At 44.8% G+C, this 21,737-nt stretch overlaps 2 pseudogenes; one reads left to right on the top strand and one right to left on the bottom strand.

Annotated features, from left to right (window-relative positions):
• LOC146187117 (protein brain tumor-like) overlaps positions 1-6,585 on the bottom strand; it is a 29,168-nt pseudogene extending 22,583 nt beyond the window's left edge.
• Positions 6,586-16,335: 9,750 nt separating this feature from the next.
• LOC146187116 (uncharacterized) lies at positions 16,336-17,139 on the top strand (annotated as a pseudogene).
• Positions 17,140-21,737: the final 4,598 nt, after the last annotated feature.

The following is a 21,737-nucleotide window of genomic DNA, read 5'->3' as shown; positions in this document are numbered from 1 at the left end:
AAAGGCTCATTGTTGCATGCGAGCAAGATTTCTGGTCGGAGGTCGGACGGCACAACGAGATGAAAGGTTTCCTTGTTTATTTATTAATATTTATTTATTTATACACAATACCTACAGCGCCCTCACAGGGGCAATATTGTAGGGGGGAAACATCATAAATAAGAACAAACATCTAGTACACAATAAATTAGGCAAATGATGCGGTCTACACAGAAAACACAGAAAACCCATGCATTATGGGAGCAGAAACAAACAAACAAAAAATAAAAATCATTGTAGAAAGGCAAACATACCCTAAACACACACACGCACACACAAAAAAAGATATATTTTAAAATACAGCACTGCTTAAAGAATAAAGCTTTAGGAATAATCAACTTTGGAAAAATTTAAAAAAAAAAGAAAAAGCAACATAATACACTCGGACAAGAATTATTGCACTTATATTGACAGGTGGCTTTGCAAATCGGTCAGAAACGATGTAGGAGGAGCGGTTGCGACCCGCGAAGGGAGACAGTTCCAGTCATGCACTGTTCGTGGGAAAAAACTATATTTGAATACGTTTACAGGGCAGTTGTACTCGCGCACCTTAAGTGGGTGGTCAGTGCGAGCGGAAATGTAGCTGGGTTCATTAATTCCAGATTTGTTATTAAGCACATTATAAAAGAAAGAGAGTCTCAAATATTTGCGCCTGTTTTCAAGTAACGGCCATCCCAACTTCTCGCGCGAACCAGAAGAACTTTTTTGGAAATTATAATCGGCAGACACAAACCTAGCAGCTCGTTTGTGAACGCGCTCCAGCTCCTCAATATTCACTTTTGTATGCGGGTCCGAAACCGCGCAAGCATACTCAAGTACCGGACGTACAGTAGACATGTATAATGTCTCCTTCAGCGTAAGGGGAGCGTCCTTAAAGTTACGTCTGAGAAAGTTTAATGTGCGGCTGGCTTTAGCAGATATGAAATTTACGTGTGTATTCCATGATAGGTCAGTAGAAAAAAGACTACCAAGTACTTATAAGTTGAAACTGTGGATAATTCAGTGCTACCAAGGAAATAGTCTGTTTGGAGGAATTGTTTCCTTTTTGTAAACCGGACCAGATTACATTTGGAAATATTTAGCGCCATATTCCAGTTGTTGCACCAAGAGAATACAGGGTTGAGGTAATGCTGTAGTGAAATTGCATCTGCTTCAGAAGAAATGTTGCGGTAGATACAACAGTCATCAGCATAAAGTCTCATTATACTTGAAATGTTACTGCTGAGGTCATTTATAAAAATGAGAAAAAGAAGAGGGCCCAAAACCGACCCCTGCGGTACACCTGAAGTTACACCCACACTTTCCGAGCTGACACCGTCGATAACCACGCACTGTTTCCTTTCCGCAATGTACGCTTCAATCCAGGATAATAGTGAGGTAGGAATATTTAATTCTGAAAGCTTCTCTTATATAGGACGAGATTGTGAATGCTGTAGTAGGATAAACCCCGTGCGAAAGCACATGGGACCGCTACATTAAGGCCTTCGAGATGCTCAATAAGCGGACGTAAATCGGGGTCAGCCCGCTGACGCTGGGCCATGTCGCTGGTCGTGACTACAGCAAGAAACGGGAAGTCGTCGTCTTCGCTGTCGGGATGGGCAGCATCAACTGGTGCTCGCGACAAGCAATCGGCTTCGTCGTGCTTACGGCCGCACGTGTATGCAACCGTAATGTCGTACTCTTGGAGCTGGAGGCTCCATCTTGCAAGCCGTCCAGAGGGGTCTTTGAGGTTGACTAGCCAGCGTGACGAATGGTGGTCGCTCACAGCCCTAAAAGGTCGGCCGCAACGATAGGGTCGTAACTTAGTTATCGCCCAAACTACTGCGAGAAATTCCTTTTCCGTGGTTGAGTAGTTTGCCTCTGCTTTTGAAAGAGAGCGACTCCCGAGACCAAAATTACTGGCATCGGTATGAATATCCATAGCAGCGTTTTCGTCAAAATGGGCAAGTATCGGGGCGGCCTGCAGTCGCCAGCGCAACTCGTTGAAGGCATCATCTTGATCATCTTGCCACGCGAAAGAAACATTGTCTCGGGTAAGACGCGTAAAGGGCTCGGCAATCATTGAAAAATTCTCGACGAAACGCCTGCAATAGGCACAAAGCCCCAAAAACCTTTTGACGGACTTTTTGTCGGTTGGGCGCGGGAAATTTTTCACAGCAGCAGTCTTGTCAGGATCTGGCTTCACGCTCTCAGCACTAATAACATGGCCAAGAAAGCGGAGTTCCTGGAATCCGAAATGGCATTTCTGTAGTTTTATCATCAGTTGGGCTGAACGCAGCGCAGCGCCTGTAGTACCATTCGCAGCCGGTTGAGGTGCTCCTCAAAACTTGCAGCCAAAATGACAACATCGTCGAGATATACTAGGAACGCTTACCACTTCAGTCCAGAGAGAACGGTGTCTATCATTCGATGCAAGGTTGCTGGCGCAGAACAGAGACCGAAAGAAAGCTCTTTAAATTCATGAAGGCCGTCGGGGGTGACGAACGCTGTTTTCTCTTTGTCCCTTTCGTCCACTTCTATCTGGCAGTCAAGCGACGAGAAATGTTTGGCATTGCGTAACCGTTCCAATGCGTCATCGATACGTGGGAACAGGTATACGTCCCGTTTCGTTACCTGATTCAACTTACGATAATTGACGCAGAAACGCAAGGTGTTGTCTTTTTTCGTCACCAACACTACACGCGAAGCCCAGGGGCTGGTAGACGGCTGCACCAAGCAGAGTCATTGAAGTTCCTCAGGCGGCAGCGAACAATGCAGTGCTTCATAAGTCACTATCGAAACCTCTTAGCATTGTCGCTTCAGAGAGACTATACTAATGCAACTTGGCCGCCTCATAGAGACGCTAGCTGGGCAATGCCTTCTTCAGCGTATCCGCAAGAGATCTGAGTCGAGAGCCTACTTGGCACTTAATACACTTACTCCTCTAGGCATTAATGTTCGAAGGCAAATGGTGGAAACAACCCTGATCATTTCCGACCCACGACTGTGAGGTCACGATTCCTCATGCGAGCGCAAAGCGCAGTTCTTTCGCGGCAACACTTTCGCTCGTAATTGAACATTTGGAAGGAGAGTATGCCCGCCATCTTCACATTTCCATTGATGGCTCTGTTGACAAAGTCTGAAAATCTAGCTTAGCGGCTTTTTAGATTCGTTCTATGGACTATGCATGGTCTGCACGCTTTACTGAAGTCGTATCCTCCACAACTGCCAAAAGTGTTGCTATTGAGGTGGCTTTACGGAAGCTACAGTCTTGTCTGGCTCAACCTGTTGCCATCCTAACAGATTCAAAATATGCTATTTAAAGATTAGAGCGTGGATTCAGTGCTGGTGCCTTGTCTATAAGCTCTCTGCGCTTGGTGCAGAATCTGCACAGCAGACGCTTTGCTTTAAATTTTCAATGGGTGCCCGCACACATAGGTCGCCGATGCAACGAGGTGGCAGACAGTCTTGCCCATAAAGCACTGTCAGGTACCTCCTCAAAAAAAGTACCTCAAAATAAAAAACTCTTCAGAGAAGCACTGAACCATTTAGTACCCTGTGGATCGCGCCCCGCAAACCATGTGTGAACAAGGGACTGAAAAGACATAAGGCCTCTCTACTACATGGAATTCGCACGGGCTTTGCTCGTGACTCCTGCCTGTATGCATAAGGCTGGCATGGCATCGTCTCAGTTACGTTCTATATGCGGTGTTTGCGGATATATAAAAATTAAAATATGTGCGGTCCAGAGTACAAGGCTGAAAGGTGTGTGATGCTCGCTTCCTTCAAGAACACAGGAGCCCTTCATGATGCACTTCAAGACATTATCTACCGGAGTGGAAACTAAACATACAGAAGGGAGGCTTCACGTCGTTTTTTATAATTTCTGAAGGACACTGATCTTGACTCTAGAGGGTGAGAGCTGGAATGGACAACGTTCGACTGTGAGTGAATGTGTGCATAGATTGACTTCTGAAGTAGACTATGTTATACTGTGAGTGAATGTGTGCTTAGATGGTGTCTGCTGGAGTGGAATATGAACTGTTATAAGTAACTGTGCGTATAGTGGGGCAGATGTTAGGATTTAAAGACATAAAGGACGCTATGGTGCAGCAACAGCCGGCAGAATAAGCAATACTAATCCCACCTGTAGCGTAAAAAAAGTAAACTCAACTGACCTCATTCTTTCCCTAGAGAAAGGAGCAAATTCAATTAAAGGTTTCGTTCCCCGCGTTGATATTGGAGAGGTTTTGGAGAATGGCTTCGTCAGAGACATTGTAGAAAGCTTTTTTCAAGTCCAACGCAAGAAAACTTAGGCTCCGTTTTTGTCAGGTTGATATATTTATTCTGCATGCGTCTGAAGCATTAATTACGTCCTATGTAGAGAGTTGGCGTCTGAAGCCGATGGTTCAGCTTGTCAATAGGACATTCTCTTCTGCGTAGTTCTGAAGCCTATTTAGAATAACATGTTCCATAAGTTTACCTAGGCAGGACGTAAGAGAGATGGGTTTTAAGTTCTCTATACTTAGTTTCTTTTTTTTTGTTTAGGAATAAAGACAACCTTTGCGTGTATCCACGTAGGTGGAAGTTCACCTTTCTTTAAATATTCATTAATTAAGTCCATAATTGCTGAGAGTGACTTTAGCTCTGTTTCTTAGCGTTTTATTCGTTACGCCGTCTAGCTCTGGCACCGAGGTGGTACGTAAATAGTCCATCGCGGCCCAATATTCTGCTTCCGCGATCTCTTTGTCGAACTCTTCATTAGGAACTCCTTTGTACTCGTAGGTGGCATTGGGGCTGCTGTCGGTATTGATATATCTGTTTCCGGAGCTCGCTTAGCAGATCTGCATCTGTACCAGGTATTCGTGTATGAATTTGTTCATGTGAAATCTACTTGCTGTTTTAGTGAGCGTGGTATCTAAGAGGTGTCAGGCAAGGCTCTTTTGATCCCAAGTTGTCCGTTTAGTCCATCGCAGATCTGTCCTAGTTGTCGTTTCCCTCGTTTCTGTGCGGGGCCTCGATCTGTCGTTCAGTTAATGATAGCTTGGATCTTAGTTCCTTATTACATCCTTGTTTCCTATATCTGTTTAGGGTGCTTTTTGGGCCCCCGACAGGTGTGAAAGTTAGGATCAACGAGGGACTGTTCCTCCGATGTTTTTATATCCTGAGTGGCGACAGTAGCGTCTTCCTTGAGATGTGTAACCCATGCTTCTAGATCCTCGATATTACTAGTAACTGTGTTCTCTCTTAGTTTTCGAAAGCTGTCCGAGTCATAAAAAAAAAACGAGTCTGCAATTCAACAGTGCCAGCTATCCTGCCCAACTTTCTTGCGCAGCCACCATTGAGTCTCCATGCTTTCATAATTACTAGTTGCGTTAATCGTTTGGGAGCTGACTAGCAGATATATTCTCGATAATTTGCGAAATGTGAGGGTCGGCGATCTGTCCACGCCTATACATTTCGAAATTTGTGTTGATGTTTTTATTTTCTTATTTACGTTTCCGTATATAACCGTTATGTTCATATGCATCGGCGCTCCTCAGAGTGCGTATTTTAGCACTGACGCAGCCTTCAATGCTGGCTTTGTTCATTTTAACTTTTATGTATCGGCCTATGCTCTGCAACGGCAAGTCCTTACTCCATCAATTCTAGAAAGCAGGGAGCACGGTCAACTGCGTTCGAGCTGGGCACTATTCCGCACAAAAGACTCCATGCAAATGAAAGCGGCAGGCTCGTTCTCAAAATGAACCATCACGAAAGGCTTGGGTTTGAGCGATTTCGGACATCAGTGTCTGTAGAATGCATGCAGAGTGAGCGTCCGCTTTTTGTGGTAATTATCTAGTATTTGAATACGCGGACCAGAAAAAAGTATGCCTCGAAACGGTCTGTATGTCCATATGGGCGCTTGTGCTCGCGCCTACGCACCGTTACATTTCCCAGACACGGAATCATCGAACGCGTACACCTGTTCCTCGCGCACGGCTTGCTTGGGCCGCACGACGCAGCGAATGTTTGCATCGCTGATGGCTCTATTAAAAGCGGCTTTGCCGCTGTGTGCCTGGGATGCTCTCAGTCGCCTAGCACAGTACCTCCGCAGTCAAAGTGTTTTCTAATGGCGGTCATTGTGAGCTAATCCCCTGCGTTGTAGCGAGCTCCCACCACTTTCGCTTGCTCCGTTAGCAAAGCATGCATGATGTCCTTTTCCGTGGAAAGTTATTGCAGGCACAAACGATCCAGCGAAGCATGGCATGGTCAGTGCGCTGGCTCCTATTATACTTATAGACATCCTCTACGCAACGTTCCGTTCTGCGTGCCTTGCTCTTGCTTAAATCAATGTACCAGCTGACCACTGTTGGGTGTTGCCAGCGAAGACGCATCGCCGATTTCGAACGATGGCTGCTTTTGCTAGCTTGAAAACTATTATGTTCTACATTTGGCGCTCGCAGTGCCTATCTTTAAAAGTGAACGTGACAGATAGGCTGAGAGTGTCAGTGTAATGCGCTAATTTGCAACATTATATTAACAATGCCTCAGAACTCACGGAGCGGCAGCAGCATGGGTGGACATTTGGACTATAATTATTAGTTCGTAATGTAATGACTGCTCAAAGTATTGTTGATTAGTTAGTCGACTTTCTGTTCATTGTAAAATATATTTAGTTATATGATGTTTTGTGACGCTAAAGCAACTATGGTTATAGTGCGCCAAACAGAAGCTTAGACAATCTGTTGTATTACATGACTATAGTGTGGATGCCTACAGTTGTTTGAGAGTATTGACTTTCTTGAGAAACATCAAAAGATCAGGAAAATCAAAAAGCACCTGTTCACTTAAAATCTAAGCTAGATTAAATGGGGTGGATTCAATGTAAAGTATCATAAAATATATTTTGCTAAGTTCTTCACATTATGAGCATGCATGAGATTAAAATGTGACTAACTTTCAGCTGATTTCATATATTTCGCACACAGACTCTTGCGTTTGTTTTGTCAGTAAAACAAGTTGTGTAGTGTACATGTGTCCTATGCCTAGTAGACTTAAAATTACTCCACTAAAATGTTATTGACGTCGGAATGGTTTTCATAATGCTAAGCCAGGTCTTACGGAATGCAGCGTTTTGTCTATTTCATCCCTCCATATCGCCTGCCACTAAGCTCTCAGTTTGTTGCGAACTAACTTCGAGCAGTCTCTGTGCAGCATGTTTACTTGATTTATTTGAGACTTTCTCGCTTGTACAGCACGTACTTCTGCTCTTTCGTTAGTCCTAATCCAAAAAAAAAACTGGGGGCCAGCAGAAATTTATACTTTTATGTTCATGTGTCGTGACCTTTACTACGTCCTGTGCTATGCTTAATATTAAAGGTTCAACAACATTGTTTGGACTTAATTCCACTGAGAACACTAAATAACCTTGCACAAACGATGCCATTTTCGATTTTATCCTCCATTTATTTCTCTAATGCAATATGCGCCGCTTACCATTCAGTGTTAAAAATTAAAGGGTATTAAAGGAGTTTTATTGCTTCCCTGTATTTTTCTGAACAATTGCACTTACAACATGTTTTTACTTTTGAACCATCTGAATAAAAAGCAGTACGATTCCTTTATTTTTATTTTAGGGCCACGTACAAAATGCACTCCTGTCGAGTGTGAGTTTTCTTATATTTTGTTTGATTGAAGTCGAAATGGATGGATGGATGGAATACAGGAGCGTACCCTTTGAAACTGGGTGGTAGCAGTAGCTATCATGCTCATTTTTCTCCCTATACCTTAACTATTTATTTCGATTGGTTCACTAAACCATCATTCTATTTATTGAATTTTTGTTTCTACATTACTAACATTATGTCACTTCTCTGTTTTTATGCCACCAATCTTTCAGTCGTTTTTTGCTAGTTTCCACCGCCGGTTTATTCACCCAGCCACTGGTATCTCTAAACCCCAGAGCTTCAGGAACAGTGACTGCGCCTGCATCAACTTCCGGATGAATACCATTACATTCGAGTATAATATGGGCAATTGTTTCAATGGAGTTTCCACATACAGCACATGCGTCATCTCCATTGTTAAATTTCTTTTTGTAGCTGCGTGTTCTAAGGCACCCTGATCTAGCTTGAGTTATCCTCTTGAGTTATCAAAGAAAGCTTCCGTCCTGATCTGTCTTTCCCACTTTCGGTATAATTCCACACTCTGTTTCTTTTCCATCGAATTTATCCAATTTTTACCTTCTGTGTTTTTCATCTGTTGCTTAATGCTCTTTATTTTCCGTCCTTGCGACTAGCATACTTACTAGGATGCTATAGTATACTAGAAAAATGTGGGAAGGGAACGCCACGTGCGGCATGTGTGGTTCATGTCTCGTGGCAACACTCAGCATTTTACATATCACGTCCAAGCTCTGGCATTCTTCAAAGCGCTACAGCAGTGGCTTTATTGCCCGGGGCTAGATGCCGATGAGCATTCTGGATGAGCCTTTCGTGACTAGAGAATAACAAGAATAAATGAAAATGGCAATAATTTAAGGAACACTTAAACTTCGCCTTTAAGTATATGCTGCGACAGAGTTCATACTCCAGTCTGCAGCTCTCATCGCGGAGCTTTGTTCGTATACATACAGGTTTTGCTACTCGTTTAATCACAAATTCTTATGTTCCTGCCTCTACATCTCACGCACGATCTTTACATACAGTAGAGTCACCAGCGACCGCATTATGCACAAGACTAACCAACATGGACATCATGCCCAGCTTGAATCAAGCCGGATTAACATACCTGCGTGCCCTAATGGTAAGCGCGTCTGACTCGCAATCCAACGATTCTTTGGTTGGATTCCTATTTGATCCACTGCAGAAACCTCCTGCCAAATCGAACATTTAATGTGGTTTGTAACGTCGTACTGTTTGTAGACCAATCATGCTTAACCACTGTCATCATTTTAAGGCGGAACATCCCCACCGCCGAGCAAAGGTATCTCCTATATTCATCCCTTTAACCCAGTCCTGTGCTAACTGCATCGACTTGACCTCTGCAAACTTTCTACCCTCAAACTCAGACCTAATTTTCTGCCGCCCCCTGCTACGCTTTCCTTCCCTTAAATCTAGTTTGCTACTCCTAGCGATCATCGGTTATGCCCTCTTCACAATACGTGACCTACCCATGCTTGTTTCGCTTTATTTTGATTACTGTGTTAGCACTCAAGTTTATTTCTCTAACCAACTATGGCCGCTCCGTATCTTTACGTTACAGTGACCATTTTCCGTTACACAGCTCTCTGCGTTGCCCTTAACTTGAGTAGAACTATTCTCGTTAGACTCCATGTCTCAGCCCCATTGACGAGTAGCAATAACATGCAATTGTTACCCACTGGACTCGTGAGCGATACCGGTATTCTGCTATTACTGATCAATGAGTATTTCCAAATTAGCTCCACTGCAATTTTGTTCTCCTATTTGTCTCTTATTCGTGGTCCGGATCTGCGATTTACAGATACTACGTGGTGGTATTTGTCTACCACTTCTAGGATATGTTTTTGTTTTGAAAACATGCCAAAGAAGGTAATCAAGCTCTGAGCGTAGAATCCTTATTTCAGGGTCACCATGACCACCGCTGTAGCTCTGGCAGCATATGCCGTTCTTCTCTGTGTTTACAAATCTCATCTCAGCAGGGTGGTCACCAACTGTTCTTTGGAATATTATATGTCTAGTCCTGGGATCGGTCGCCGCAACACCGCCCAGTTACTTTCTATACGGGAGGGGCGGTCTTGACGCACCAAGGACAGACAGTGTCATGTTGATCCGGAGGATAATATTTAGCTTTTACGCAGGTTAGGAAGAGTTGGTCTGAAGTTAGCGCCAATATCTGGTCTCTACCCCAATTTTACTACCTGCAGCGCCAATTCGGCATTATGGTAGGGACGTTAATTACAATCACAAAAGATCAGGAAGAGCCAAATGCCGGCAGCAAGTTAGTTACATATCTAGAACACAATACATTCTAATCCTAATTAAGGCAGATGACAACACATTTGGTAGAAAGGATGAAACGCCTCCTTAAAAAATATTTTGCACATGCATATAACAGTCCACCGAAAGTATCGTGTAAAAACGTTATTGTGAAATTTTCTATAGAGGTTGGAAATGGATGCACACACTATTTCATCCGTGAGCAGATTCTATTCGGCAATACTTCCCGGAAAGAACAAAAATTTAAACACATTATTACAACTTAGGTATGACATAACCTTTTAGTAATTTTCGCATCGCTTGAAGCAATAATATGGCTCTGTTTTGTATATGGGCCCTTGTCGATTCCTATGTTAATATTGTTGATGCTGTGTAAACGCTTTAACCTTGATATTTTTCCGCGTGCGGACAGCAACTTCTATAATATATATTTTTTTGTGATTTCTCAACTTTCTATCATGTAGTCGTACAGTCCCGTGACGAACCTCTCAGCCCTTTTCTGAACATGCCCCAGCTTATATTGAAGAACATGTGTAAAAGGGGTCCCTCGCTGCACTTCCATATTCCGCATGTTAGTAATATATTAAGTTTCCTTCAAAGCTTTCAATGCGCACTAGAAGTTTGTTTGAAATAGGAGAAAAGGCGGCAGTCTTTAGAGCTTGTTATATCAGTGTGTGTTCCCAGGTATTTTACTTCGTATACGCATTGCAGTCGATCATTTTTTCGGAATCACGTATTAAATATCTTACTTTTTTGTTAGAACACCGCCCATGATAGCATTTTTCTATGTTCAAATTCATCTTCCAATTCCCTCACCAAAAAGTAAGTTTTCCAAGGTCATACTGTAACACGTCTACATCAGCCGTACGTTACACAGGATGGTATACAACACAGTCATCCGTACACTATGTCACATTCGAAGCAAAGTCTTGAGGTTAATCAATGACAAAACGAAAATCAGGACAGGTTCTAGGATTGACCGTTGGGGCACTCTTGACAAGACATTAACCGCTCGCGACGTAGTACAGTTTAAATCTCCATTTTTTGCCGTTCATGCACATAACCTGTGAACCAATCGTACAATGAATCAGGAAGGCCACGATATGACATTTTACACCATGCTGGGTAACGTCAAACGCCTTCCGAAAATAAAAAATAACAGCATCTATATGATTACTATTGTTAAACCCATATGCAATATAGTGAATGAATTCATCAGTATGTTGAGTAGTACAGGATACCTTCACGCTAAATCTGCCTCACCGGGCTTGCGCAGATGTTAGGGCGCTCAACTACTGTGCCCAAGCATGCGGAACCAAATACTGGCTCCTGTGGCGGCTTTTCGATGGAGGCGAAAAGCAAAGCGCCCATGTGGTGTGCGAGGTCAGTGCCCGTTAAAAAATTAGTTTTGGTTTAGCTCCGGTTCACCCTAGTTGAATTGCGAAACCAACTTTGGAAGCTTCTTTTGCCTGCTACGTTCAACCCCTATGACGCCTTATCAGTGTAAGGTGCTACATTATTGGGCACACTTAAGCTCATCCTTTAAGGGAAAGACGTGATAGTGTAAGCTACCAGCCCACATATAAAAAGTCCTGCTTCAACCAAGCCGTATGGACGTGCCTGTGTGTCGTAGGGATAACGAGAATGCAGACGGTTCTGGCAGGCTGATTCTGATATCAGCCTCCCATATGAAGGAAGCGACCCGAGTTGGCGGCTCCTGCCCGTCGCATAGGGGTAACGTGAATTCAAATTTCGTGGCAGGCTGATTTTTGTATGAGGAGACCGTAGCTACGCCTCTTCACGGTGTAGCTGCGGCCACCCGAAGTCTCGCTTTGGCTGTGGTAGTATTGCTTTCGCAATAAAACACAAAGTGGTCGAAATTTTCGTAGCCCTCCACTTCGGCGTCTGTCATAGTCTGAGTGGCTTTGGGAAGTTACACCCCATAAACCTAAACTAAACCTCGAGCTTAATCCGGGCTGTGCCGAGATCAACAATTCTTTGGAGGCACTTCATGCCTCCAAATAACTGTACTAATAAGGTGAAAGCCCTTATGCGACTCTTTGTACTCATATGCCGCGCTCGTGCTCATTTGTCGCGTGAAAACATTTGCCGCGTTGAACCCCATTTCTTTCTTTTGCACTCATTTGCTTCCTTCTTGTCTCCATTCTTTTCATTTTGGCTCATTTTCACGTCTTTTGGTGGATGTGAGGTCACCACTCATGTTTCTTCGTTCTTGAATCAAATTGACCCTAATAATAGTTCCTGCGGCAATATTAAGTGTTACTTATGCTGAATTAGACATATTTACTAATTGGAGAGAAATCTGGCGTTTTTACTCCTTGTGATAGATGTTGCACTGCCTCCACGACTTTCCGACAGATGAACGCTATCATGAAAGTTACATTCAGTAATAATTACTCTTAATTAAAAGTTGTTAATTTAATTCTACACAAATATGGCGTTCTAAGCAACTGTTGATATTTTGTAGTATTTCTATGTCCAAGCTTAATTCACTTCCCCTGATTATACCGACGTCCGATCCTATTTTGACGCAACTTTGGCATTCGTGCCCCTAATTACTTAACTAATTATTCTACAGTCATAAAATTTTGCTTCTAGGTTCCTGTTTTCCTCCTGTATTTTATAAAATTATTCTTCCCCTTTATTTATTCATTCAGGTGCTAGCAGGCGTGGACACCTCGGGCGAGCACTTAATGTCCAATAGCCTAGAAAGGCTTTCTCTTTAAAAGTCATATTAATAAGATGCTTAATTAGTAAATAATAAACTATGTATTCCAGCCTGTTTCAACAGGCAGATGTTAGAGACCAGTCTGTAATTATTACTAAATCTTCAGAGTCGCTTATAAAAATATGAGTTACATTACCCTTTTTCCAGTCACTAGATTATTTTTAGGTGCTTTTAATACTTGGTAAATAAATAGCCCAAAATGTTTGAGGCATTGCTTTCTTTGTATTCGGCGAGAAACTAATATTTGCTACAAGTAATAATAAGGATGTGGGGTCGTAGAGACTGCTTGCTCGGTTTGTATATCATCGAGCTAGGCCATCCGCAGCCTCGTTATACCCTCAAACCCCTCGATAGCGGGAGTGCAAATGATTTGGTGCCTGTTGATAGAATTTTTAGTGTACTCAGTGTCCAGTATAAGCAATATGGGGTTTCGGGATGCCTCTTGATAGAAGCATTTTCTGTCTTGGCTGTGCTTAAGGCCCTTATTGGGAAGCAGGAGCTGCTTATTTCACTGAAGTTGATGTCTGGAAAACTCGCCACGGTTCGAGATGAATTTATTTGTGTTTCAGCGTCAACGTGAACTGCATTGCATGACTTTCAGCAAGGCAGTCTGCTCGAGCCCTTCCCCTACCTGCTGTTATGCGTGTTTTTTTTTTTTTTGCATGTTCTAGTGCTTCGCTACCGACTGCAAACTGCTTTTCTTTTCTGAGGCTGTTGAACACCTAGCATGCCATCGTGGTCCGGCCGCAGAAAAGACAGCCTCAGCACGCCTGCCAAGCACGCGCAGTTTCTTTTTCGTGGCTGCAGGACTGAATGCCGGTGGTTCGCTGTCCCGTTCCCACCTGCTCAGTGCATCTTCACAAATTTCGTGACTCCGGACTTTGTGTCTTTGCTCTCTACTCCTGCCCTGCGCTTGCATCAGCCGCTTCGCTAGGCCTATCAGCGCCCGGAGCTCGAGACCCCGCCTACCTTCTAACCTTTCAGCCATTACCACGGATCCCCCCACTCATGTACCATCTCCGTCGTATTACATGGTGCCACCACATGAGTCCGCGATCTCTGCATTCAAGCTCCCTGAGTTCTGGTCATCGGACTCGGAAATTCGGTTCCACACCATTCAACATTATTTGCCAACCTATCTCGACTCCTCGGCCTCATCACATTAAGATGACGTCTTACCACCACATTTCCAACGGCACCCTCGATCGTTTTCACCGGAAGTTGAAAGCTTCACTTATGGCGTCCTCTTTCCCTGCACCATCAATTTAGCGCCTACACTTCGTTCTGTTTGCTCTCCGCACCGCACTTCACAGTGGCTCTTCTACCTGTGCAGCAGAGCTGACGTTTGGCATTACCTTCGTGTCCCTGGCAAATTATTTGGGCCTTCGCCACCCACACCTGCTGACGTCACATAATACGCCTGCCTTCTCCGTACCGCTATGAGCATTGTCGTTCCACCACGGTAGCGCCAGTATTCTCGTCGTATCCATGCCCGTCGTGCGGTGTCTCACGCCGCTGCCGCCGCGACGGAGAAGAGCACCGGCTGTGAGAATGAGGCCTTAAGCGCGGTTCACATGCAAGCGATTGAGCGAACTGAGCGAACAGCGGCGCGGCGCTGCGAAGGTTTTCGCGAGGCTACGTTTTTACACGCCTCGCGTCAGCGCGATTTTCATCGCTGCGAAAACCAACGTTGCTAGTAAACAACGCATGCTTGCAGTCGGTTTCGGTGGCTTGCAAGGACTAACCAGCTCAGTTTTAAATATGATTTCGTCACTGCTTCTAAACATTTGTATAAATAAATGCGAACCTTGCGTTCTGAGAATTAAATCATGATTACTTTTCATTGCTTATGTGCTTTTTCTTTTGAGAATGAAAGTTCGGTGCGGCTGTGTCAGCACACGTTTTTCGCAAAGATGGAGGCTGGAGAGTCGAGTGCGACGGAGTTATGTGACGTTCATGACGACTATCTCATGCATCTACTTTTGTTGGAGGAGTACTGCCTTCTAAAAAATAAGAAGGCTTTAGCCAGCCTTTCAATTCCGCGGCGTTGGTGGGTGCGACCCATTTGGGAAAATCGGAAAAAAGAATCTGAATTCTACACCGCGGTGAGTTCAGTTTCCACGTAGTACATAAGATGCTTTTTTTTTTCGTGGTGCTGATGTTTTGTCATAATATTTTTTACAGATGCTGCTGCTCATGAGCGGGGACTCTGATTACTTCCATAAGTATTACAGGATGTCGCCAGAAAAGTTTGAGGATCTTCACGCGCTCGTTGAAGCCCCGCTCACAAAACTCTTCGTTGTGCGGGAACCTATACCGTCACGAGCAAGACTTGTCATGACGATAAGGTACGACTAAGAAATGTACACACTTTCACAGACTAATCGCTGACTCGATCATGCCAAGCTGAAATTGCTTTTATACTTCCAACCAGGTACATGGCATCGGGAATGCAAATTCAAGGTATTGCTATTGCCTTGCGAGTGGAAGTGTCTACAGCCGACACAATTATCCGTGAAACCTGCCAGGTGCTGTGGGAGATTCTTCAGCCCATTGTTCTGAAAGTGCGTTCCTGGTAGGAATAGGGAATAGGTGTTCTTTTATATTTCGTTGTTTTGAAACACATTCCTTTTCTGCAAATGCACCAGTGATGGAGGCTGGCGCACTCGCGCCAGACCAACGAGCTTCAGACAGGATTATTATGCAATTCGTTTTCTGTTTTTAATTTCTTCAGGGAATTCGACATGGAGTGTACTAAAGGGAATGCAGAAACTGTTCTAATGCATAATATGCGATTCCTTTTAATAATCATGTGATTCGAAGAGTTTTTCAAATAGTTCAGCAATGAGCGCCCTGCCACTCAGGTACTGTCCGATCTGTATGCACTCTGTTGGTCTGTAGATGAGATAAAGAAAAGGAAGCCCTAAAGTGAGAAAGGGAAGAAGTATATGTCAGAAAAGTCCATGCAACCACAAGTTATAAAAGGCACTGCATATACAACAAAACTATTTGCAAACTTGTGCAGTGTTTCCATCCACATAATGTGCATGCTGGGATTTCGGCTACTATAATTGTTATTGTGTGTGTGTGTCATACCCTCCCTAAAATGAATGTTTTAATAAATATAGAACAGCGTTTGTGCATCCTCTATCTCCCAAAGAGGAAGTAATGCTTGATCAGGGCCATGAAACACTCAATGTACTGTACAATGCTGCTAATCTCTACAGTTTGTACCTCCAGAAAGTAGGTAAATCTAAAACGAGGTTGAGTGAATTATTTACGAACGAATGTTTCATTTAAAGGCAGGGATTTTAAGAAACTGCCGGGCGAGTTCTCTCTACATGCCCGTCTTCGGTTTGCACCGCTACTCTACTCTGAAAATACTCTCATGCATCTGATTTAATGCCTCTGCAGGTGCCAGTTACTACTGACTGGGAGGAGGTGGCCGAAGGGTTTTTTGAGAAGTGGAACTTCCCCGATTGTCTTGGTGCCATGGGTGGAAAACGTTAAAGTTCAGGCCTCGCCAAATTCAGGCAGCCTGTACTTCAACTATAAGGTACTGAGCACGTTACCCAATCTTTTTTTTCCACAATATTGTTTTGCATATATGAACTGTTGATCTTTACAGGGTACATACCCTATAGTTTTGATGGCTGTCGCCGACAGCAACCCAAAATTTACACTAGTAGACTTTGGCGCCTATGGAAGACAGAGTGATGGAGGAACACTTGGGGCCTCGAGGCTGGGAAAACTCTTGACCCGTGGCTTTCAACTAAAGCTGTTGCCAGAAACGTAAACAGTGGCACCGCATGTGTTTGTTGGAGACGAGGCGTTTCAGCTTCGGACAGACTTTCTTCGGCCTTACCCGGGGAGAGGCCTGGATGAAGCGAAACGCATATTCAACTACAGACTCAGCCGTGCAAGGTTTGTTGAAAACTAGAGTATTTTCTGCACCACAGGTTGGTGAAACAAGATGCTAGCATATTTAATGTGCCTCTTCAGCTGACTCATGCTATGTATGTTATAAATTTCTTTTCAGGAGGTGTGTCAAAAATGCGTTCGGATTCATGGCTTCAAGATTCTAAATTTTTCGAAGAGTCATAATTTTGCTACCAGAGAACGCAGACTACGTTTTAATGGCTGCTTGTGTGCTGCACAATTTTCTTAAAGAAGACGAAGCATACATGCTACCAAATTATGCCGACACGGAGGACTGTTACGGCAACGTGCACGACACAAGGCCAGTGGCAAGATGTTGAAGAGGCAACAGCTATGCTGGACCTCGAGCCACCAGTGGGCCATAACTACAGCCGCTCTGCAACTGCCACAAGAGAGCTCGTTAAGGAATACTTCATAAGCCGCCAGGGAGCCGTACCATGGCAACGGGCATCGGCTGGGCTGCGGCACTGAAGTGCATTCTCTAACATGTTGATGTGTGAGCACACGTGGCGCTGGAGTACGACTAGATAAATAAGGTTTTATTCATCACAAGGGCCACGCACAGCCAGGCCAGTTGGATACTGCCCATTACTGTACATTTCAGCAATGCTTAGCATTTCCATCTTAAAATGCATTAGCTTATGTGGTGGGGTGGCGTTCATTTGCGGCCTCAGCGACAGAAGAAAGTAGCTGTGCGAGTCCATTGGCTTGTGTGCCGCAATTGCATTTCGCACCGATTGCAGGTCTGTTTCTGTGGCCTCGAGCTCTTGCCGCCTTTTCTGTTCCTTGGGCCTCGGTGGAACGTGGCTCGAAGCCACCCTAGAAGGCCCTGGATCACATTGTTCAGGACAGCTGGGGGACTTGAATATCGCTACTAGTTCTTCACAACAGTCCTCTTGTTCTTTTGAACCACTGGATGCAGGGCTGATACTGTTTTCAGTTCGGCCAGCTGACAGGTTTGTTGGTTCAAGGTTGCTGTGGCTTTTGGTTAGAATGAGTGCAAACTGTTAGCTGCTGTTCACATCTACTTCAATATTGCTCATTGCTTACCGTCTAGGTTCCACTGAATCCGTGATGAACTCTAGTTGTTGCATGTACGACCATGATGTCTTGGGAGATGCTGCTGACCCACTTTTCGTTATTTCTATTTCATCTTTAATCGTCTTTCGGAATGTATTTTTAAGATTTTTCCATCTTTTTTGAACTTCTGTCGTCACTGAAAAGTGTAGCAGTGTGCATAGTGTCAAACAAAAATAAAGAATTTTGAGTACGCACATAGGTCAAAATCATGCATATGCATGTTAAGATAAGCCATCAGCCACCACACTGCTGAAATGACTTTCACCCATACGCGGACATGAAAGGCAGGCTCTCGCGTTAAGAAGCACGGCGTAGGTTAGTAATTCTGACACGTGGGCGAGTTCACATTAATGATGAAAAAATAGCTCAAAGAGAACATGGGGTCGGCCAGTGAAGGAGCCAACAGTCCCTTATTTCTTCCCAAAGGGAATCCTTTGATGTCTTGTTTCGAATTGTTGTCCTTTGCGTCCCACAACAGTGGCCGCTTCTCGACTTCGGCGATAAGGAGTTCGTTAAAGACTGCACGTTACATTTTTTCCAGAATCCCCAGCAGCACGCGAGGAAATAAACACAGCCTCATGGCCAGGGTTTTCCGCACACGTTTCGCACTGGTCACGGGGCAACGCGCGGCCGTCTCATTGGTTGACAAGCGGTGCTGCCGCTCGTTCGCAGCGATGGGATTCCAACTTTCCCGAACCACGCCGCTCGCGCCGCAGACGCTGCCACCGCCGCTCCAAGCAGGTTTTTGCGCCGCCGCGGCAGAAATCGCTAGCGTTTTCGCTTGCATGTGAAACAGGCTTTAAGCTCGACCAATCCAAAAGACCAGATCGAATTGGCCGAGATATCAAAGCTAATCAATAAACGCGAGGTGGCCGATATAAGGAAGTAGAAAATCGAGCATGCTGTAAAGAACGGGGGAAGCCTTAAAGCGGTAAAGAAGAAATTGGGCATAGGCAAAAACCAGATGTATGCGATAAGGGACAAGGCGGGCAACGTCATCACTAATATGGACAAGATAGTCAAAGTAGCCGAGGAGTTCTATACAGACCTCTACAGTAGCCGAAGTAGTCAGGACCGTAATGAGATTGGCGGTAGGGAAAAACAGTCAGACGTTCCACCAGTGACGAAGGACGAGGTCAAGAAAGCACTAGAAACTATGAAAAGGGGGAAATCAGCTGGAGAGGATCAGATAACTACAGATTTGCTGAAGGACGGGGGGGATATCGTGCTAGAAAAATTGGCCACTCTGTATACGCAGTGCCTGGTGCCATCGACGGTACCGGAACCATAGAGGAATGCGAACATTATCCTCATTCATAAGAAAGGGGACTCTAAGGACCTTAAAAGTTACAGACCAACCAGCTTACTGTCTGTTACGTATAAGGTATTTACTAAGGTAATCGCTAATAGAATCAGGACAACCTTAGACTGCAATCAAGCAAAGGATCAAGCAGGTTTTCGGAAACGGTACTCTACTATCGATCATATCTATATATCATCAACCAGGTGATAGAAAAATGCTCGGAATATAACCAGCCCTTATACATAGCATTCATTGATTACAAAAATGCATTTGACTCAGTTGAAACCTCGGCGGTGATGCAGGCATTGCGAAATCAGGGGGTAGACGAGCCGTACGTGAAAGTGCTGGAAGATATATATAGTGGCTGCACAGCAACCATAGTTCTGCATAAAGAAAGTAACAAAATTCCCATAAAGAAAGGTGTTAGGCAAGGAGACACAATCTCCCCAGTACTATTCAGAGCTTGCTTAAAGGAAGTATTCAGAGACTTGGAATGGGAGCAGTTAGATACAAGGGAAGATGGAGAATACCTCAGTAATCTGCAATTCGCTGATGACATTGCCTTGCTAAGCAACTCGGGGGATGAACTGCAAATAGTGTTTGATGACCTAGACAGGAAAAGTAGAAAAGTGGGCTTGAAAATCAATATGCAGAAGACTAAGATAATGTTCAACAGCCTCGGGAGGGAACAGCAGTTTACATTAGGTAGCGAAGTACTGGAAGTAGAAGGCGAATATGTCTACTTAGGGCAGGTAGTAACCGCAGATCCGGACCATGAAAAGGAAATAACAAGAAGAATAAGATTGGGATGGAGCGCACTTGGCAAGCACTCGCAGATTATGACTAGCAGCTTACCGGTATCGCTCAAGAGGAAAGTATATGTGAGGTTCTTTTCTTTAGATCTTCTGGCCACCTTATTCTGTGGCTTATTCCGAGACAGTAATCTAAATAGACGACCAAACTGACCAAGCTAACAACGAATACTTTTATGTACAGACATGGACGGGGCGAGCGTAGAACGAGCAAGTGGGACGATGACAAAACACAAATTGTCAAAAAGTCACCAAGATGTTGGATGGAGAAGCCGGTGCAGACGCTCCGGGTAGTCAGAGTTTTGAAGGGTCGGTGCAGTAGGGCCTCGGTAAGCCCAGCGGAAGGCTAGGCCACCGGATGGGGCCCAGTAGGGTCAGGAGGCCTCGGGTTGCCTTTCCGCGGCCGATGCTTCAGGCTTCCCCGACGTGCCAGGCGCCCAGCACGACGCCGAACGTCCGTGTCAGTGATGAGCCGCAGTTACAGCAGCGGCAATGAGCTGCAGCTGCAGCACTCCCAGGTCTGATCACCCGGGACAGGAGGCGGGCCAGGAGAGGATGCAGTAGGCGGCCCCAGGTCTGCATACCCAGGTCAGGCCTGACGGAACACGAACCGCCCGAGCTCCGTGGACGACCGAACAAAAGCCCGGCTGTCGCCTGTTCTCCCCTGCTCCTGCCTCGCGCTCCTCGAGCCAACCTCCACGTTTTCCTCTTCTTCTTTCTCCTCTTTCTTCAAATTATCATATGTTCTTCACAGTGTACAACAGTTGCATCTTGCCTGTACTCACCTATGGGGCTGAAACGTGGAGGCTAACCAAGAGAGTTCTACTTAAGTTGAGGACAACCCAGAGGGCTATGGAACGAAAAATGGTAGTGGTAACATTAAGAGAGGAAGCGTGCACAGTGGGTCAGAGAAATAACTCAAGTTACCGACTTTCTAGTGGAAATTAAGAAGAAGAAATGGACACGGGCCGGACATGTAGTGCGAAAAGAGGATAACCGATGGTCGCTGAGGGTAACAAACTGGATTCCAAGGGAAGGAAAGCGTAGCAGGGGACGGCAGAAAGTTAGGTGGGCGGATGAGATTAAGAAGTTCGCAGTGGTCAAGTGGATGCAACTAGCACAGAACCGGGTTAAGTGGAGAAATATGGGAGAGGCCTTCGCCCTGCAGTGGGTATAATCAGGCTGATGATGATGACGATGTCACCTGCCAACTGCTACCTGCCTGAGGAACGCTCGAAAATTTTTTACTCACAGTGGCAACAATTGTAAAGGCAAGAACTGAGTTCCTGCAGGACCGGGATTTTAAAGCTGTTGCTTTAAAATCGAATGGAACCATCATCCTAAATCATTAGTCGATGGGGCGAGCACTTCGTCTTTGCCTCAATCTTATACTTGCCGTATAGTTATGAAAGTAGCACTTTTTGCATCAGTATAAGGCCCGTTTCTGAATACGACGGTAAGACGACTTCTTCACGCTCGCGCTCCACTCATTGTCCCGCAACTGTGCATGCCAGTAGAATTGAGAAGCTATGACGCTACCGTGACATTGCGACTTTGGAAAAAAGAAAACAAAATCTGGAAGTGGAGACTATGAGAAAAAAAATTCGCGTGTCACTTGGTAGCGGTATGGCTGACCTGGACTGTTATGGAAGCCTTTTTCAAAGAAGGCCTCTGTGAAATCAACTGACTCAATGCAGAACGGACGCTTTGGCGCCTTGTCTTAGCTTGTGCTGTAGCTTGGAGGCAAACACTCTGCTCGAAGAAGATCTCGTACCCTAACACAGCAAAACGTGTTTCGTCGATAGGTGACAGGAGTGGCCTCTGTGCATAGTTTTTATTGATGTCAAAGGCTAACAAATCAGTCTCAAACCGAA

The sequence above is a fragment of the Amblyomma maculatum genome, chromosome 6 (genome assembly GCF_055883805.1).
Source record: "Amblyomma maculatum isolate TAMU_Amacu chromosome 6, ASM5588380v1, whole genome shotgun sequence".
NCBI lineage: Eukaryota > Metazoa > Arthropoda > Arachnida > Ixodida > Ixodidae > Amblyomma > Amblyomma maculatum.
This window is presented reverse-complemented; position numbering and strand designations above follow the sequence as displayed.